Source organism: Lissotriton helveticus, chromosome 4_1 (genome assembly GCF_964261635.1).
Source record: "Lissotriton helveticus chromosome 4_1, aLisHel1.1, whole genome shotgun sequence".
In the NCBI taxonomy this organism is placed as follows: domain Eukaryota; kingdom Metazoa; phylum Chordata; class Amphibia; order Caudata; family Salamandridae; genus Lissotriton; species Lissotriton helveticus.
In genome coordinates, this window is record NC_136063.1 from 584,357,655 (window position 1) to 584,378,154 (window position 20,500).

The 20,500-nt window shown below is 42.8% G+C and overlaps 1 protein-coding gene across 3 annotated transcripts in view; it reads right to left on the reverse strand.

Annotated features, from left to right (window-relative positions):
* The window catches only part of SGK3 (serum/glucocorticoid regulated kinase family member 3), a 517,133-nt gene that overhangs the window by 433,050 nt on the left and 63,583 nt on the right, over positions 1-20,500 (reverse strand). The gene's annotated exons all lie outside the window — the stretch shown is intronic.

A 20,500-nucleotide genomic window follows, 5' to 3' on the forward strand; every position in this document is an offset into this window, starting at 1 on the left:
TGTGAAATATGGTTTGCTATGGCAAACGATGCTATCATTGGGTTGCCTTGAAAAACTAGTATTGACAATCAGAAACCTCTAGAATAGCAATACGTCCTCAGTTAGATGGGCCCAACAGCTTCGACATAAGCATCCGGTCAGACAAGGCACTAAAACTTGGCGGCTGTTATAAATGAACACAAGATATTAGTACCTCTGGCTCTATGAAACACACAGGAGGGTTGGCATTAGGATCTAGTTTGATGCCTAATTCACGTTGGTGTGGCTATCCTAAAATAGCTACCCCTTTAGTGGCTACATACACCTTCCCATTGGTGACACGATCTTTAACTTGAAGTTTGGCCCAGAAGTACCCTTCCAATTCTATTTTCTTGCCTGAGTAACCTCCAGGATGAATGTCTGGAACACAAAGCTCCCTATTGTCCCAGAAACTTTTAAACAAATCTAACCTAATGATAGAATACCGTGAACACGAATCCATCATTAGCTCAATGGACATTCCATCCACCAGAATGGGATAAGAGGGAAATTCATCCAGTTCAACCTCATCCACAGAAAGAATGCAATTGAAGCTATTGAGAACTTCCTCTTCCTCTTGTGAAATATAATTCACTCTTTGTGTTGAACGACAAACATTGCCAAAATGACCCTTACGTTTACACTTGACGCATACTCTGTCCCAGGCAGGGCAACCTTTATAATTGCCAACATGGTTGGGACTACCACAACGGTAACATGAAATAATTTTTCTTTGGCCAAATCTATTATCTGGGTAGCTTTTGACTTCACTAGATTTTTTCTCACTATCTTTCCTCAAAACATTCCTGGAAGAAAAATTAGGGTTAGATTGGTTTTTAACCAAGGAGACTTCAGGCTCAGGAACTAAGGATTTGACATTTGAACCTCTAATTTCTGATACAAACAACTCTGACTGTTCTATACCCTTGGCTATGTTAATAACAGCATTAAGAGTGGTTTCTGTTCCAAGCCAAAGTCTCTCCTGAATTTTCTTGCTCTTTGTTCGCATCATAATTTGGTCTCTAAGAACCTGTTCATAGGAAATTGTTTCGAATGAGCAATAACAGGCTAAGGAGCGTAGTGCCGAAACATAGTCTTCTATGGACTCATCCTGTTTTTGAATGCGAGAGTAAAACTTAAACCTCTCCATGACAGTATTTATTTTCCTGCCAAAACGGATTTTCATTTGCCTAGTTGCTTTTTCAAAAACATCGATGTCACCAGCATCTTCAATCGGAGGAAGATTGTCAAATTCTTTAATTCCTGCCCCTCCCAAACAATGTCGTAAAAGGGCTAGTTTGCGTTTAGCAGAACACCCTTCCTTTTCCAGGACGTCTACATAAGCCATAAACATAGGGAACCACAAGTCCCATTCAATGTTTGGATCTCCAGCTGTTTGTAGAAAATGAGGGGGAGCAGCAATGTTTGACATTTCTTTTTTCGAATTTGTTATTAATCAATATGGGTTCCAAAAGCATGTAAAAGATGTATAATTTAAGTACCTACAATTAGTTGTTGAGTAACTGCCCACTCGAAGAGAAACTGTGATTTAGACACTCAAAGAAGCAAAAACTTGTGATCTCCGATGGATTTTCTGTTTTCCTCGATGAATTTCAAGATGGCGGCACGCCTGTGACGTCAGCGCGTCACTGGGGTTGAAGGTTGGAACCCACAATGCTTAGCGTCTTGATTTCGAGGCAGAGAGAGGCGAACGTCAGGCAATGACGAGAAGAGAGTCTCCCTCGAGCCGCGTTGGAACGCTCAGCCAATTTGAATGGTTCAACGGTGAACAGGTGAGCGGGTTGAAATTACGGGTGAATTGTCAAAGAAACCCCGCTAAACAAGCAAGTGAGAGAAAAAAAACTCAATCGAGTGGCAGTACGTTACCCAAACCGACGAAAAGCCGTTAATTCCTTATGAAGGTGGCAGTTGATCATGTGAACGCTGTTCCGCCGTGAAATTCCGCTGTTAGACAGATTCAGAATTGAAGATCCCGATCGTCGCCAGTATTTGCGTTATAAATGAACACAAGATATTAGTTAGGTTCCAAGGTGTTGATTTATTGGATAGCGGAACAGCTTAACACCCACAGGAAGAAACACGTCTTCTTCCAACAGCAGCCCAGAACGAATCCCCGATTCCACACTGAGGTTCCACTGACATCATAAGTTCTAACATGTCATGTCATGGAATACCACAGCGGCCCTAAATCTTGATGTGCCAGTTTGTGAGGGACAAAAAATTTTAATCTTGCTATTCGCTACTGACGCAGTGCTTCTCTCACGCGCTGAGATCGCTAGGCACAAACTCCTTAAGGCACTTCAGGATTATTGTAACATGAAGGAGCTCTGGATGAACACTTCGAAAACAAAATATATGATCCTAAAGAGCAGTGACAAACTGGGGAACGCTTTCAAAATGTATGGAATTCGATTAGCGGGCGTGGACCTATACTATTAACTCTGAGTCAGAATGCCAGTGGAGTCTTTAGCTTTGCTAAATGTCAGGGCTGTAGATTCATAGGCCCTGCGCTCTAGGTAAATCAAGCACAAGCCATGGCAGCTGGGTCCAATGGGGCAGAATTGCGGGGCTATACAAGGGCTAAGGGCCTGGCAAAAGCAGAGAACCAGGTTTCATGTCAACTTCTTGACCTCGGCCCAGGAACCCAAAGGATGCATGAAGGCTTGATGTGGGCCTCAAAATGTCAAGAAGCATATAGCACAACGACCGCTACTGTACTGGTCAAGAATTTGGACAAAACCTGCGCTGATTAACCTGTGGTTATGATGTCGGAACTTTGGTCCAATGCAAAGTCAGCTAAACTACCTTGGTACAATCATTCGGCTGTTACACTGAACACCATAGACTGCTTAGAATTCTGGAACATTCCTGACAGCTTAACTATAGCTAGTGGGTAAGAGAGAAGATGCATGATTATAATCGGAGAGGAAAAATGGTAGTCCATCTTCAAGCATTCAAACATTTTCCCAAATTTTAACTGTACTTGAACATTCTGTATTCAAGAATGAAAAAGGCTCTTTATACCAGATTTAGACTATGCATTCTGACAGTGAAACCTTTTACTAGCAGCTGGAAATACAGCAACAGTGGCCCACCCACCTGCACTTGTGAGTTTGGTGGTGGGGGGGGGGGGGGGACGACGACAGAATCTGTCATGCATTTTATGCTGTCGTGCTCTTTTACTCTGAAGGCTAAAAGATTTATCTCTACCCCCTTTTCATCAGAGGTTGTATGGCTTCTTTTGATTCATGCATGCGCACAGATTCCAAACACATTTTCAAAAAGGTTTCTTCTTATATATTTGTAGCATTGAGGCCCACTAGACTGCTAGCCATCAACTATAGTGAGATTTTGGGCATATTATAGAGTTTTTACATTGTTCAAGTTTCATCATGCAGTTGTTATTACTCTTATCTTTACATTTTGATGCAGTGATTCTATGCAGATGGATATTCTTATGACTATCCGCCAAGGCTTTTACAAGGTGTCTTTGCAACAGACAGTACCTGAACCTTACCAATACCTAATTCCCTATGTTCTTGCCCAACGTAGTACTTAGTATGCATTTGAAATTGTGGTTACTAAGCTGGGCAAACGGCACTTTGGTCAAGAAGTCATTATGCACTTATGATGTAAAACTAGCACTTCATTATATAGCTTAATTTATAGACTAGAACACTTTGATAGTCGGCTGTATTTTTAAACGCATGCAGACTTATATGATCAGGAAGTCGTTATGTAAAAGTAGCACTATATTATATGGCTGAACTTAAAAATTCAAGCACTTTCTTAGCAGTTTTAATTTTTTACCATGCACATTTATAAGGGGGGGGGGGTGAACTCTATAATGTTTTTGTGTACAGGGTCCTCAGTATTGTTAGATGCTGTTTTTCTTATTCCAGAGTCTGCCCTCCCCTAATCTCAGAAAAATCAAAGGGGAGAAGATGCCCCTAAAAAAGCACAAACCTTATTGAGCTTGAAATCCCTTAAGATTTTTTATGAGACCCTCACCCACCGAAGTTCTCCGGCGGCATGCTCCATCATCGGGTAGGCACCTATTGTGGCTGAGTCATCTCAACGTTCTTGCGCTGGAAGTACGCCTAAATGGGATTGTTGGTGGGATCTGGGAAATGTGTATTAAAATTATCTCAGATATCCCAATCTGATTTTATTGTGTATCTGGGAATTAGGGTAAGCTTAAAAAAAATAAAGAGATGTAACTGGGAGGGGGTAATGATCCCCAACAATATCTAGGTGATCAGGTCTACAAGTTTAAGCCACTTGGACCGAACCAGATATCGTGGCCTTGCTCAGGTTCTTATTGTGAGAAATCCCTATATATTCATAAATATACAGACACTATCCTGTATTGGGTGTTCAATAATCACACCTTTTAAAATAAAAGTGAAATACACCTAATAATCCATGCAAGTCACAGACCTACACAATTCCTGGCCCAGTTTCTTCTAATGGCGCCTATTAGGGCCCCGTAGGGCACCTTAGAGGCGTGTGGACCCTGTAGTCACACATTAATCAACGGTGTTGGCCCAGCCGAAATACCTACTGAGACTTCTAAACCCTGCATCTCCCCTAATCTCAAACAGATTAAGTACTTGAATACCTCATCAGGAATAGTAAACGCTACATAAATGCTGATATCATACCAATGAGTTAAACCAAACTTGAAGTCTAAGAAAATAACAGCGTGTCAGGTGGTTGTTGCTAGTCAAGAACCTCCCTTTTAGCCCAACAAATTTGATGAAATCATCATCTATGAATAAAAACTACAACAGAGGCCTTCCTGGCAATATGGCTTATCCTTTAGTGCTCAATTTGTGTATGAAGCTTTTTTTTTTTAAATCCCTGCATAATGGAATAAAAGGGGACAGAGTTAAAGAGAGAACAAGATTTGTCCAAGAGCCAATAACTTGGTGAAGTAGAAGAGACACTGAAACTGGGTACTGCCTCTCCTGGGATAATGTTGTACGTCCACTGGGCACAAGTCCAATTTTCTCCACGGATACTGTCTGTCAGCAGTTAGCTTGATTTCCAATACTTCTAATCTTGTATTTAAAAAAAAAAAAAAAAAGGGAAGAGAGGTATATACCAAAAAATTGATTTGCAAGACACATTGTTATATTGTCATTGTTTGGGGGATCACACATACTGTGAATTGGATGGTGGTTAGATTCAGGTCCACAGCACGGTAAGGTAGGTTTGGGAATAGTTTTAGGAATTGTTCATGTTGTATTGTTATGTTATGTTATATCCAACTCTTCTATAGCGCACGGCTACCCCGAAGGGTGTCCCGGCGCTTTGGCAAAGAGGCCTGGAAACCAAAAAACACAATACAGCAACTCGCAGCGGTCATAAGATTTATGAAGCAAAGAGCCAAGTCTTTAGCTCCTTTCTAAAGGAGAGAAGACAATTGGCTCTACGAAGAGTGATAGGAAGCTCATTCCAACGGCAAGCCGCCAAGTACTAGAAGGACCGTCCTCCCATCCGGGCACGTCTAATAGACGGTACATTTGCTTTAGCCAGCTCAGCTGACCGCAGCATCCTCCGCGGCACATAAAAAACCATGCGCTTCCTAATATAGCTCGGGCCTACTGAATGAAGGGCTTTAAATGCCAAGGTAAGGATCTTAAAGACAATTCTTTTGGCGATGGGCAACCAATGTAGCCTTTTTAGCAGATCCGAGGCTCTTGCCCTCCGAGGCAGGCCAAATATAGCTCTTGCCGCTGAATTCTGCACTATTTGCAGTCTGGCCAACAAATATTTAGGCAATCCTGAGTATAGCGCATTGGCATAGTCGAGTCGTGACCCAACTAGCGCCTGGACCGTAATTTTTTTATACTGCAAGGAGAGGAGTGGAAGAAACTTTCTGAGCATCTTCAGGATGCCGAAGCATTTCCCAGACAACCCAATGATATGGGGTCTAAAAGAGAGGTCGTCGTCACATAGTACCCCAAGGTTCTTAGCTTGGGACGACGCCTTCTCCGGTGGGCACATGTCCTGGGGCCACCACGATTTCCAACAAGGATCAGGGGCACAACCAAAGAAAAGCAGCTCAGACTTATCTGAGTTGCATTTCAGGCCGTGCCACTGAAACCACGCAAAGATCGCACTCAAACAGTCTTTGATCCTGTCGGATCACTGACATAATATAGACGACACAAATATCGAGATACACAAATATCGAGTCAAAAATATCGATTGACAAAATATCGACTCCCTATCTTCAAACAGGTAAGTACCAAAATATCGACTCCAAAATATCGACTTACAAAAATATAGACTGTCAAAATATCGATTTTTTAAAATGTCTTAAAATTAAGTTAAAACTAATATAGTAATAAATATATTTAATATAAACTTAGAAATAATTATTAAAAAAATATAATTTTAATAAATAATTTATATAATTAAAAAAATTATATCACCAAAAATTACACACACACATATATATATATATATATATATATATATATATATATATTTAAACATATTATTAAATAAACATATATAACATTTTAGAAAATGTTTAAAATTTATTGTTACAACTATAGTGAGTTCAACATTAGCAAAAGTGTTGGATAGTGTAGAGGTAAAATTTACTACTCCCACTCCAGTGGGTGCAACAGTAGGGAAAGCGCTGGGTAGCGTAGAGGTTAAAATTACTATTCCCACTCCAGGGATGTATGACGTTACAACGCATACTTTTACAACGCCTACCATTACAACAAAACTTTTACAACGCAAAAACTTTTACAACGCATACATTTACAACGCAAGATTTTACAACGCATATACCTTTACAACGCATACCATTACAACATAAGTATTGGTAAGTATATAATAATTTTTTGATATAAATTAATAAAAAATATTATAATATAATTTAATATAATTTAATTTTATTAAATAAATGTAATTTAAATGTAATTTTACTTTATTTTTACAAAGTACCCCTGTACCCCAAAAACCCAAAACTGACCCTGAACCCTAAAAATACCCCTTTACCCATTAACTGAAAACTGACCCTGAACCCTAAAAATACCCCTTTACCCGAAAACTGAAAACTGACCCTGAACCCTAAAAATACCCCTTTACCTACAAACTGAAAACTGACCCTGAACCCTAAAAATACCCCTTTACCCCAAAAACTGAAAACTGACCCTGAACCCTAAAAATACCCCTTTACCCAAAAACTGAAAACTGACCCTGAACCCTAAAAATACCCCTTTACCTACAAACTGAAAACTGACCCTGAACCCTAAAAATACCCCTTTACCCCAAAAACTGAAAACTGACCCTGAACCCTAAAAATACCCCTTTACCCAAAAACTGAAAACTGACCCTGAACCCTAAAAATACCCCTTTACCCAAAAACTGAAAACTGACCCTGAACCCTAAAAATACCCCTTTACCCAAAAACTGAAAACTGACCCTGAACCCTAAAAATACCCCTTTACCTACAAACTGAAAACTGACCCTGAACCCTAAAAATACCCCTTTACCCCAAAAACTGAAAACTGACCCTGAATCCTAAAAATACCCCTTTACCCAAAAACTGAAAACTGACCCTGAACCCTAAAAATACCCCTTTACCCAAAAACTGAAAACTGACCCTGAACCCTAAAAATACCCCTTTACCCCAAAAACTGAAAACTGACCCTGAACCCTAAAAATACCCCTTTACCCAAAAACTGAAAACTGACCCTGAACCCTAAAAATACCCCTTTACCTACAAACTGAAAACTGACCCTGAACCCTAAAAATACCCCTTTACCCCAAAAACTGAAAACTGACCCTGAACCCTAAAAATACCCCTTTACCCAAAAACTGAAAACTGACCCTGAACCCTAAAAATACCCCTTTACCCAAAAACTGAAAACTGACCCTGAACCCTAAAAATACCCCTTTACCCAAAAACTGAAAACTGACCCTGAACCCTAAAAATACCCCTTTACCTACAAACTGAAAACTGACCCTGAACCCTAAAAATACCCCTTTACCCCAAAAACTGAAAACTGACCCTGAATCCTAAAAATACCCCTTTACCCAAAAACTGAAAACTGACCCTGAACCCTAAAAATACCCCTTTACCCAAAAACTGAAAACTGACCCTGAACCCTAAAATTAAAATATTTATCAATTAATCAATTATAATTAATTACCAATTATATTTTAATTAATTACCAATTAATAATTAATTAACAATTAATTTAAAAAAAATATCAATTAATAAATTAACATATTTAATTAATTATAATTAAATTACTTCCCACCCTATTCCCCTATAAACCCACAACCCGCTACAGAAAATAAATTACTAAAATTAAAATATTTATCAATTAATCAATTATAATTAATTACCAATTATATTTTAATTAATTACCAATTAATAATTAATTAACAATTAATTCTAAATTATTATCAATAAATAAATTAACATATTTAATTAATTATAATTAAATTACTTCCCACCCTATTCCCCTATAAACCCACAACCCGCTACAGAAAATAAATTACTAAAATTAAAATATTTATCAATTAATCAATTATAATTAATTACCAATTATATTTTAATTAATTACCAATTAATAATTAATTAACAATTAATTCTAAATATATATATCAATAAATAAATTAACATATTTAATTAATTAGAATTAAATTACTTCCCACCCTATTCCCCTATAAACCCACAACCCGCTACAGACTTATATTACACAAAAAATAAAAATTATTATTAACTTACCTTAAATTCGATATTTTTGTTGTCTATATTATGTCTAGTCGATATTATGTCCATTCTATATTTTTGATTCGATATTATGTCCATTCTATTCGATATTAATTTTCTCTAGTCGATATTTTTGTTGTCTATATTATGTCTAGTCGATATTATGTCCATTCTATATTTTTTACTCGATATTCTGTCCAGTCGAAATAATTGACTCGATATTATGACTGTACACCGATCCTGTCGCCGTCAAAAACCTCTCCCTTCCTGCAAGTGAACAGGAGCTGGGTGTCATCAGCGTAAGATATGATCTGGGCACCAAAAGCCTCCGCTACCTCCGCCAGAGGGGCCATATAGATATTAAAAAGGGTGGGGCTCAGAATAGACCCTTGAGGAACCCCCACCTCTAGCGGTGGCATTTCAGCGGAGAACGGAGGTGCCCAGATCACCTGTCAACGACCCGATAGAAAGGATTGAAACCAATCCAACACCGTCCCACGCAGCCCGATCTCCCAGAGTCTAAAAAGGAGACCGTCATGTGGGACGGTGTCGAAAGCCGCCGACAGGTCAAGCATGACTAACATAGCCTTCCCCCCGAGGTCGAGGGTTTCTCTGATAGCTTCGGTCACCTCCAAGAGTGCTGTCTCCGTGCTATAATTCGCACGGAAACCAGATTGAGAATCATGGAGAATGTTGTTGCTCTCGATAAAGTTGGTAATCGAGAGCTGTACATGCTTCTCAACCACCTTAGCCAGAGCAGGAAGCAGGGAGATTGGTCTATAGTTAGCCTGCATCAGGGGATCTAATAAAGGTTTTTTGAGTAACGGCAGAATCAGTGCGTGTTTCCATGCCCGTGGCACCACTCCCGAACTCAGGGAGAGATTAAGCAGGGGGTTCAGCAAGATGTTAACTGCAGAAGCCACTCTACCCAAACATTTTGCTGGACATGAGTCCAGAGGTGAGCCAGACTGAAGCCGGGACAGCAAAATCGTGAGATGTGGCACAGGACATCGGTGGAAAAACCGATAGTATGGGCCCTGTCTCTTCCCCTAATAACGGTACAGAACTCAGTTTAAATGCCAACGCATCAGCATCCACCGTTGGGAAGGACTCCTGAATAGCCTTAATTTTGAGTACAAAAAAGTCAGCTAGCTGCCTAATCCACTCTTCTGTGTGAGAATGAGTGGGAGAACATGCCGCTGGGGAAAAACTCCTTTACTATTCTAAAAAGTTCCCTGCTCATGTTATCCGCTTCATCTATTCTACGCTCAAGATATTCCTTTTTGCCTTCAGAAATATGTTTATGGTAAAGTTTAATAGCGTCACGATATTTTATTTTCTCCTCTAACTCATAATTGCGCCGCCATAAACTTTCAGCCTTTTTACATTCTTGGCGCATTTTCCGTAGTGAAGGAGTGAACCAAGGGGCGGACACATGGCTGAGGACTGATTTGGCTGGCTTAGCTGGAGCTAACTCCTCAAATCTTGTTTTCAGCCACTTCTGAACCAAATCAAGGTCAGAATCTAGATCTCCTGTAAGTATGCAGGGATACCGACAGAGGGCATCCGACAACATTTCCGCCGTAACAAGGTGAAAAGATCTTGATTGTCGGGTCGCGCCCTTCTGAGCTCTCTGGCCGATCCTGGTCCCATAAGGGATACCAACATTTATTATAAAATGTTCCGACCATAAAACTGGGAGAGGCGGGGACACGGCAATCTGCCTCGAAGAAAAAATTAAGTCAAGTATTGGGGTCCAAAAATACACAAGGGGATAAGGACAAAACACAATCGGAGACGGGATATACAGACAGGAGGAGGGATTTGCAACCACCATGACTCAAGTGCAGGACATGACGCTGCTAAAGTGGAATGTAAACGGTAGGAGAAGTTAAGAGGAAGCAGGGGCTGGTCATTAAGGTTTTGAGCTGGCATAACACAGATGTCCTACAAGAAACACATCTCATTGAGGAGCAGCATAACACGGGAAGGGGCAAATACAAATTGGCATGTTACGCACTGTTCACCAAGGGTCCAAGCGAGTGGGGATTCTTATAAAATCTATGCCATTCCATGTGACCTGCAAATGGATAGATGCTGACGGGTACTATGTGGCGCTATTGGGGGAACTAGATGGTGAACATGTTCTACTGGTTAACGTATATGCGCCACCAGGCTGATAGACTGATAATCTCGATAAAGTCAGCAAGGTTCTATTAGAAGCTCCACTGGCGCTTACAATAGTGGGAGGGGATTTCAGTTTCACACCGGATACCGACTAGACAGGATGAGCAAAATGCCAGAGGGTGAGGCAACTCCCAGGAAATTGGAAAAGTGTACACTGGTGATGGGGGGTGTGTGACGTCTAGAGAGCACTTCACAGACACAAGAAGTGCTACTCCTCTTACTCGAATGTGCATGACATGCACGCTAGGCTTGACTACTTGCTCACTCCTGACTGTTCACTGCATAGGTTTGCTGAGGCAGAATACTTGGCCAGGGGGATAAGTGATCACTCCCTGTTGCGAATAGCTCTTACTACAGACCGACAGAAGGGCAGAGGGGCCTGGAGGATAGATACTTGATGCCTGTTGAACAAACAATAAGTGCAACTGCTAGATAAGTCCACTAAACTTTATTTTAAGGAATACAGGGGGAAGGTACAGAACCGAGGACTGCGGCACCTCTCCATTCTGCCTATACGGCTGCATTCCAGGCGGAGGAGCTGCCGGAGGATAGACGGATGGCTAAATTTGTTCTGATCCTTAAGGCAGGGAAATCACGTGATCAGTGGGACTCCTACCGGCCGATCACTCTACTTAATACCGAAGATAAAATTCTAGCAAACGGTTTGGGCAATGAGACTAAGGGGAGTGATAGTGGATTAAGTACACAAGGACCAAGCAGGGTTCATGCTGGGACGGTCGATCAGGCTGAATCAGAGGAGGCTACATAACAATATGGCAGGAGCGGAATTTCCGAATGAGGAATGCGTCATTGCTTCACTCAACGCTAAAAGGGCCTTTGACTCTCTGGAATGACTGTACTTCTTTGAAGTCCTGGCCAGAATGGGCTTTGGTCCAAAGTACACGAAGAGGGTTGGACTGCTATATGGTAGACCGAAAGCTAGGGTGAAAATGAACAGACACACATCCCGAAATTTGAGTGCAGAGGGGCGCACAGACTGGGATGCCACTGACACCAATGCCATTTGCATTTTCGATAGAAGCCCTAGCTGCAAGGGTGCAGATTATTGCAGGTGGCCAGAAGGAATAGGGTTGGAGGAGTGCATACCCCTATACGCAGATGATATTCTGATGTATTTAACAAGACCGGAACAGACACTGGCTAGCCTACGGGACATAATTTTTAGGTCGAGCCTAGCGCAGCGCACATGCGCTACTCTAGCAGAAGGACCTCTTGGAATCACTACAGCTTTTCTTGAAGCTCATGCATGTGGTGCCCGCACGTTATTAGGCTTTGCGAGAGTCTTCCTAAAAAGACAGGACGTAATTGGTCAAAGGCAGGTGCATGTCCCACCTTTGTATCCGCCCACGGCCTACGTCTTGCGAGAGCGAGCATCAGCGCCATCTGTTTCCAATTATCACGCCCGCGTCTCGCGGTTGCGTTAATTGGAAACAGATGGCAGCCGCGCTGGCCCTGGCTTATTTTTCCCTTTGTTATAGCCGCTTTTCTGTGCTTGTACATTGGAATGGACGCAAACTAAGACTGCAACTGCTCTGACCTCACTGGCTTGCTCTGCCTCCTTCCTGGCAATGACTCACTTTCTTTGTATGATGAGTTGCTGTGAAGTGAGATAGCTTTGTGGGACTTCACATGTGCGCTCGAAAGGGGGGCTCCTAAGCCAGCCTCAGAGGGAGTTAAGAAAGGGGTGTGAGCTCTGCCGGACTGAGACTCTTCAAGGCGCTGCCAGGGATGGGTCACCTGAGGGTTTTCCGCTCCACGTCGCAACTCAGTTCAAAACTTCTCCTCGTCTGCTTGTGCACACACACCCAGAGTACAATGGTTTTGTGAACCCATGCATGCCCCCGCACACAGAACCAGAGCACTAGTGGATTCACCTTCGCGCATTCACAGGCAATTCTCTCAAGACTCACAGTCACTCCTGAGATCACTACCACACACTCGCCGTGACATCCACTGCACTCTTCATCAATGAAAAAGATCACTGCCACACTATTCCCTGCCTTTTCCTCGTCTGCATCTTAGGCAGCTGCCGGATGGTAAGTGCTTGTGCAAACTCACACCCAGAGTACAATGATTTTAAGAACCCATGCATGCCCCCGCGCACAGAACCAGAGCACTCGTGGATTCACCCTCACGTTTTCACGGGCAATTCTCTCAAGACTCACAGGCACAGTCACTTCCAAGATCACTACCACACACTCGCCATGACATCCACTGCACTTTATCAATTAAAAAAGATCACGGCGCCGCTTTTTAACATTTCTAGAACACACCTCCAAAATCACTGCCAGTCGCCCTTCACCATGCACACTCCATTGCGGAATAAATACCAGCTCACTGGTGTACCGCACTCCATTTTTCACTCATAAATTCAGCCCATCCCGCAATCGCACCTTGGAATAGGCCCCTTAGAGGGGCTAAAACTATCTCACAAACTAAATGGGAGTACTGCTAGGGAGACTTCTGATGCATCACAGCAGTGTTCATATGCCTCAAATTAAAGTAAAAGAGACATCATCTAAACAGGCTCTTAGGCTGATGTGTGCAAGCGGTGGGGATCCCTTCGAGTTTCCCTCTATCCTGCTCGCCCTCTTCATATCACCGACTCTGCAATCACTCTCTCCGCCTTGGTCTCACACGCCATTTCTCGTCTTCCCGTCTCTTCATTTGTGATCCTGCCATCTTGAGATCTGTCACGCTTCCTTTTCATTACAGTCTCTTTGCAGTCTACTTCTGCATGTCAATTGCCTTCACTACCATCCATATCAGTATCTTCTCTCTCTGCTCACTCACTTACAGACTCTCCCTTTGTAAACACTGTAGTTTCTTTACCCCTGCAGCTGTTAATCATTTGACGTCCGTGTACCTACTTCATTCACTTTCGTGTAAAATTGTAATTAGTATCGATATATATATGTCACCGTCCCTCTTGAAAGTCCATGCACAGCGGCCAATGAGTGTAAGAGCATAAAAACTGAACGCCTTAATGACTTTTTCATAGCTAGTGTGAGAAAGTCGCACTGCCGCAGGTGGCGCTATAACAAGCCTCTGGTGCTGCATCAGAATACAAACCTCCAGCAGCGGCAGTACATCTGTGAAAAGGAGGCACTTGCGGGGACCCACATACCTTCCAGCAAAAAGTACAACGCGTCGAATATCAGACAGAAATGTGTGAACATGTTTCACCCTCATGAAAACGGCGTGAGCAAGTGTCTGTCCTATACCACAGTGAAACAGCACCGCGGTCTTTCAGACTCCAGCAGCAGTGAAAGTAAAGCAGAGACTCGGGGCATTAAGTGGGATGAAAAAAAAGCCAATAGGTCTCGCTTTTTGGCTATTAGAAATATTTAGTTATGCAGCACACTATCCTTTGTGCAACAACATCAACTGTTGCATAGCTAAGCACTTATAAGGTCCCAAAGACGAGACCTATTGGCTAGGCCAATGCTTGTTTTCTTTGGTAGGCATACCGGTTTCACCATTAATTGGGAGAAAAATATCCTGTCCCCCCTAGACTCCTCGACCCAAGATAGGGAATTAGCCCTACTGCTCGTTACAGAAATGCAGAAGTTTAAATTCCTTGAGATTTGGTTAACATATGAATCTAAGGCACACCATGAAGTAAATCTGATGCCCATGCTCCAAAGACTAGAATGGGATGTCAAACATTGGTTTAGGTTGCCACAATCATTGATGGGAAGAGCTGCACTGTTCAAGATGGAAGCTCTTCCCCGAATGCTGTACATCCTCGAGAATAGCCCATATAGGTTCCCGGGCATGCTGTTTGTGAAAACAGATGCCCTAATACTAATACTCCTTACGGTGGGGAGACAACCCTGCATTGCCTTCAAGGTTCTTGAAAGGAGGCATTGCCTTACCATGCATCCAGAAATATTGGTAGGCTGCACAGGTGGTAGTGGTCAATCATTGGGTTTAAGTGGATAGGGAGGATCCAACGTTTTGTCAAGACAGAACAGGATTGGGCAGATAGAGCTACCTGCAAGTGCAGTATGGGGTGCATTGCCCTCAAGATAGTGTAGACATTTGGAACAGGTTGACAAGGGAAAGGGCTTGGGCACTAGACTAACACAGAGAACGCAATGGGAGGGGACTAGACTGGGGGAGGTAGCGGCATTGACGAGATTTCGGGATGGGATAAATCTCCACATTGGCAGCCGTCTGGGATGCCAATGGGATGGTGCCATTCGACTATTTGAGGATGGAATATCACATGGCAGAGTCACAATGGTTACGTTACTGCCAAATGCGCCATGCCCTTAGGGAATGCATCCCACCAGTGAAGGAGACCCAGGATGACTCCCCCTGGAAGGGAGACTGCGAGAGGGGAATGTGACTAGCTATCTTATTTTGTTGACAAACCGCACCATAATGCAGAACACAAAATAACCCCTGCTAAGGCTGCAGGAAAGGAGGGAACAAGACCTGGAAGAGATAGAGATTAAAGACTGCGAGACAGCATTGGGCTTCCCCGCAAGAGGTGGCAATAAAGAATAGTTTCCGCTTGATTCAACTCAAAAATGTACACCGTGCATAATACGCAAGACCCTTACTGCACAAAATTGGTAGGGCGGAAAAGCAACAAGACTGAGAGATAGGCATGGATCACTAAAAGATTTTGGAACAGGACGTATATAAGGTGTGAGGATTTCAACAGAAGTTCGAAAAATCTTGGGCAACTGGGACCAGGGACCCACGTTAATGGAACAGATAGCGCTGGAAAAAGGACGTGTGATCGGGCAGAGGGATTGGGGAAATTGGGGTGAGGATTAACATGAAGTTACTGTATAGTCATTTTGTTGTGTATAAAATCAATAAGCATATTTCCCAAAAAAAGGTGATTCGTCTTGGAGGCCGGAATTACAAACCATGTCTTCCTGTTTCCATAGTTTTTGACTTAAACATTTCAAAACAACTGGGGAGTAGGGTCTGTTGACAAGATACGGTCACTATGAACACAGGGAAATAAGAACGTAATGAGATTTTTGTTATGCCGTGCTTATGGGGGGGGGCGGTGGGGGGGTGTCCTCCCCAAAATCAAGCGGATATTTATAAATAAATTAGAAGAAAACTTTAAAAAAAAAACGCTCTACAATGCCTCAAAACGAACAAGGAAAGAGCCTCACCAACAAGGAGACGTGTACGTCATAATAGAAGTCCTTTATCAGTTTTGATAGACTTGTTTTGACGCTTGTTTCCGTGGTCGGTAGAAGAAAGGGCTGATGGTGAAAGACGTACAGGGGTCAGATAAGAATGTAAACTTTGTAAATAAAGGTATTATTTAAGCGCATTATGAAAAAAAATAATTTAAAATGTAAGGGAATCTGTTGTTTTTTATTGTTTAAAACATCGATCTTTTTCCTTCGTACTGCAGTTTTGAATAATTATGTAGCCTATCAGTATCATTATGTAAATTTCAATGGGACGTGAGATGTTTCGTAACGTTATTATTGCGGTGTAAAAACATGCGTAGCAAAATGCTGCGTGGTAAAGACACATGCGAACAAAAATTCGCGTGGTAATGCCATGCGTGGAACTTGTAATCGTGGTAAAATCATATATTCCTATTATTTCTGTATGTATATGGATACTGATGTACTATGACAAAATGCAAATAAACATATTCAAACAAAAAAATCAATTTGCAAAAATGCCAGTTGCAAGTTTGAATTCTGAAATGATCAACTCAGCCTGCCACTCTTCTGAGTTTGATACGTTGAGTGTTGTTAAGGTGGGTAAAAGCGCCAGGATTACTATTACTCAGCGAGAAGGGTAAATGGACCATGGGAATACCTGCCATCTAGACAGATGCAGATAATGCATTAATCTTCTTAATCCAGATATTTCTTGTAGTTACTATCGCAGTGGTCACAACCTTATTGTTTACACTGTAACACAATGTGTTCAGATTAGGAAACAGAAATAAATTAAAAATATGTTCTGCATGAAAGCAGAACTGCAATTAAAAATGTCACACTCTGTGGCATTCCAAGGCCAAAGGTCCATCAAGAGGTCTCTTTGCTGACCTCCCAGAAGTGTTCCTCCTCACAAGCAGAATCCTCAGTCATCATCAAGAGAATGTAAAAATAGCAGACTGCCTCAAGAAATTGTCGGCTGAGAGGTCAGAGAAGAGATGCCACACCCACTGAAGCAAAGCTAAAATAATCCAAGACGGCTGAAGGAGGTGAATTGCAGCTTGCATTCGTCTGTATAATCTGCGTGCAGACCTGCTGACAGTGAGAAGTCATGACTTAGGCAGTGGAAAAACATGGGTAGGTATAGGGGCCTCTTCAATTGCCAGGATGGAAGAGGACTACCTCCCACAAAGTGGATTGCTGAAGACTTATAGCTTGGTTAGAGAACCTCCTTGGGCTTCAAAGTGAAAGTGGTGAATCCAGTGGGGCAACGGGGCTCCTGAACAAAGTAAGTGTGCCATGACGATATTTGCCCAGCCTTTAGACAAGGTGCAGCGGGGAGAAGAGATTGCTCTTTGCTACCCTTGGGCTATCAATATCAAGGGACCTTATAAAGGCAATGACCATACACATATTGTCCTGCCAGCCCATAGGCAACCTTTTTAGTGCTTAAATCTTCAATTACTGTTGTGCAGAGTGTAAGAAATATCGAGTTGTGGGTTAGAGTCTGTAGTGCTGGAAGGGGCCCCTGCCAATTTGGTTGCCAAAGCTCATTCCAGGGCTGAGACCCCACAGATTAATCAAGGGCTAGCCCAATTTGAGTAACTTTATTTCGGGGTTGACTGGGGACAAGATGATTTCCATTCAAAGATAGCTCAGGAAAACTGTGTCCATGAAAGACGTTATAAACACAGAGTCCGTGAGAAGCATTGGGGTCTGACTCTGCACTAGTATCCGAACTCCGTTTTGATAAACCTGATTTAACAGCCCCTTCCACTAAAAAGGGACATCTAGTACTGAATGCCAAAATAACATAAGGGTTTAGCGACACATCTCAAAGTATCTGACAAATCTCAATTACTCAATTCAAAAAGCAGACACTATACCAAACAAATGCACTTTACAAGTGCACAAAAAAGACAAATTGAATGTCATGGTCACCAAACTGGAACAGCAATACAATTGTCTTGGTAATAAAACTATCACCAAACCAGGATTTGGCAAAAAGGTAGTGTCTACAAAACTGTATTTGTGTTCAACTTTTACGTTGAGATTAAGAGACAGTAGTAGAGGCAAGATGGCGGTTGTGTGAAACCGAAGTGCACACGCTGACCAGAGCTCTCAAAGGAAAAAACAAATTCTCGGTAATGCTGGGCTAAAAGTTAAAAGTCATTGCCCCGCTCTCTTCTTTTCGTTGTGGCTCATAGGAGAGGAAATGATAACGGAACCGTGCCTGGAAGAAACAAAACCTGCTAGAAGCCAATTACCAACTTCAGGCACCGTAATTGGCCTCGCTCTTCTTCGCTACCTGTGTAAGGAGTATCCCAAAGCAAAGGAAGGAGCTGGTACTAAAACTCACCTTGCAGTTTGTGCTGTGGCTGACGTTTTCATGGCTCCTAAGATCGCTGCAACGTCGGCGGCTGCCAAGGCAAGGGCAGCGAGGCTGGCGCAGCGAGACCGTAGAGCCGGGAAACAAGACAACCGGAGGATATGCGGAGGGGTAGGGGGCCGCACCGGTCTCCAAGACGCCGAAACGTGGAGTTGCTGCTGTATGGAAGAGGAGCGTGACCGGCCCCTCAGTGGCGGATCTATTGCGGAAGACCCCGGCGAGATTGCTTCCGGGTCAAGATGGGAAGAACAAGACTGGAGACATCGATGGAGTGACTACTGCTGTGGCCGTGCTGACTGTGAACAAGTGCCCTGGTGTTGTGGACCCGTTTCCCGATGGCACTGATGTCGCTGGAGCGCTGACCCCGGCAGGGGTCACTGACACTAGGAGAAATGAGGGTATGCTTCCACCATTTCCCCCCTGATGATAGACATTGACGCCGGCAGGGGAGACGCTGGGGGGTGTCAAGCTCCGATATTGGGACTAAATACGGGGGGGCTGTTCAGTCACATACTTTAGGTAACCCAGCTCACAAACCCCAAACACCTCAAATAGCAGTGAATGACCCCAATACAGTAACAAACACCGGTCATGTTAATGAGATTATTATGAATAACATTGACCTGGAGCTAGAGAAGGACCCCAGCGATTTATTTTCCTTTTTGGATGAAGGTGAATGGTCCGATGATACTGCTTCCTGTTTGACTGATGAGAAGTGGAGAAAAAAAGAAGATCCGGGGCTCAAATTAACAACTGTTTAAAAAGGAAGAAGAGCCACCATGGGGCAATGGATTTGACCTGGGACTATACCCTGACTAACCAACTTAGTAATTCCTCTTTTTTGTCAAATTCAGTACAACAATCTGATCACCCGGTACACCTAGATCCAGTTGCTCCAACCCTGGACACTATTCTCCAAGCCATTGCGTCACATCGCGAGGAGACATCTCAGGATAGGGGCAAAGCTCAAGGGGCCCTACGTAAGGTGCAAGGAGTGGTGCGTAAATTGACAAGGACCTGTAGTACATTTGGGGACCGACTGACTGAACTAGAATCGAGAATTGTTTCTAATGAATCAGAGATCACTGTGAACCAGGAACGGGTTGAATCTCATGAAGCCGAGCTGGCAGATGTCAGATGGAAACTGGAGGAATTCGAAAATCGCCAGCGTAGGAACAACTTACGCATTTTAGGGGTCCCCGAGGCGGTGGAGGGGGAAGACATTCGCTCATATGTGGTGGACCTTCGTGACTCTTTGCCGGAACTATCTGGGTGGAATTGGGCTGCTGAAGTTCAGCGTGCCCTTCACTCTAAAACAACCAACAAAACCGGGGGCATATCCCCGAGCCATTCTTGTGTTTTTTGGCAATTTTCTGCTCCGCCAGGCGATCTTCGAGAAAGCCAGACCTGAGTCTAAGCGCACCAGAAATGAGGTCTCATTTTGTGCGCTAGATTTTTGCCACTCCACCGTCGTAAGGCGGTGGAGGCTGCGCCAATTAATCAAGACAAGAAAGCGCAGGCCTATCTGAACAACTCCGCTCGGCTTAAAGTGATTTATGGGGGACAAACAAAATTCTTCCTTTCCGAAATAAAGGCCAAAGAATATCTGGATGGGTTAAGTTAGGTTAAGCTAGGACTAGCAAATATTGACTTAAGAAAAGATGAAGAAAGAAAAGATATAAAATAAAACATGAAAAATAATATGGGCAACTGTGGAGCTCAGCTTGTGTATGTATATATATATATATGTAAGATGTTTGACTGAGCTCTGGTCATGTGTTGCATGCTTATCACAAACAGACTCTAATGGAGTCTGTATGCCTCACAAGGGTGCGGGGGCGGTTGGGAAGGGTGGGGGAATGGTGGTGGGGGCAGGGGGTAAAAACTGAAAAAAAACAACTCCAATAACAATACCGATATAGTAACCAATACAATTAAATGTATAGTACTGATAAAAGATAC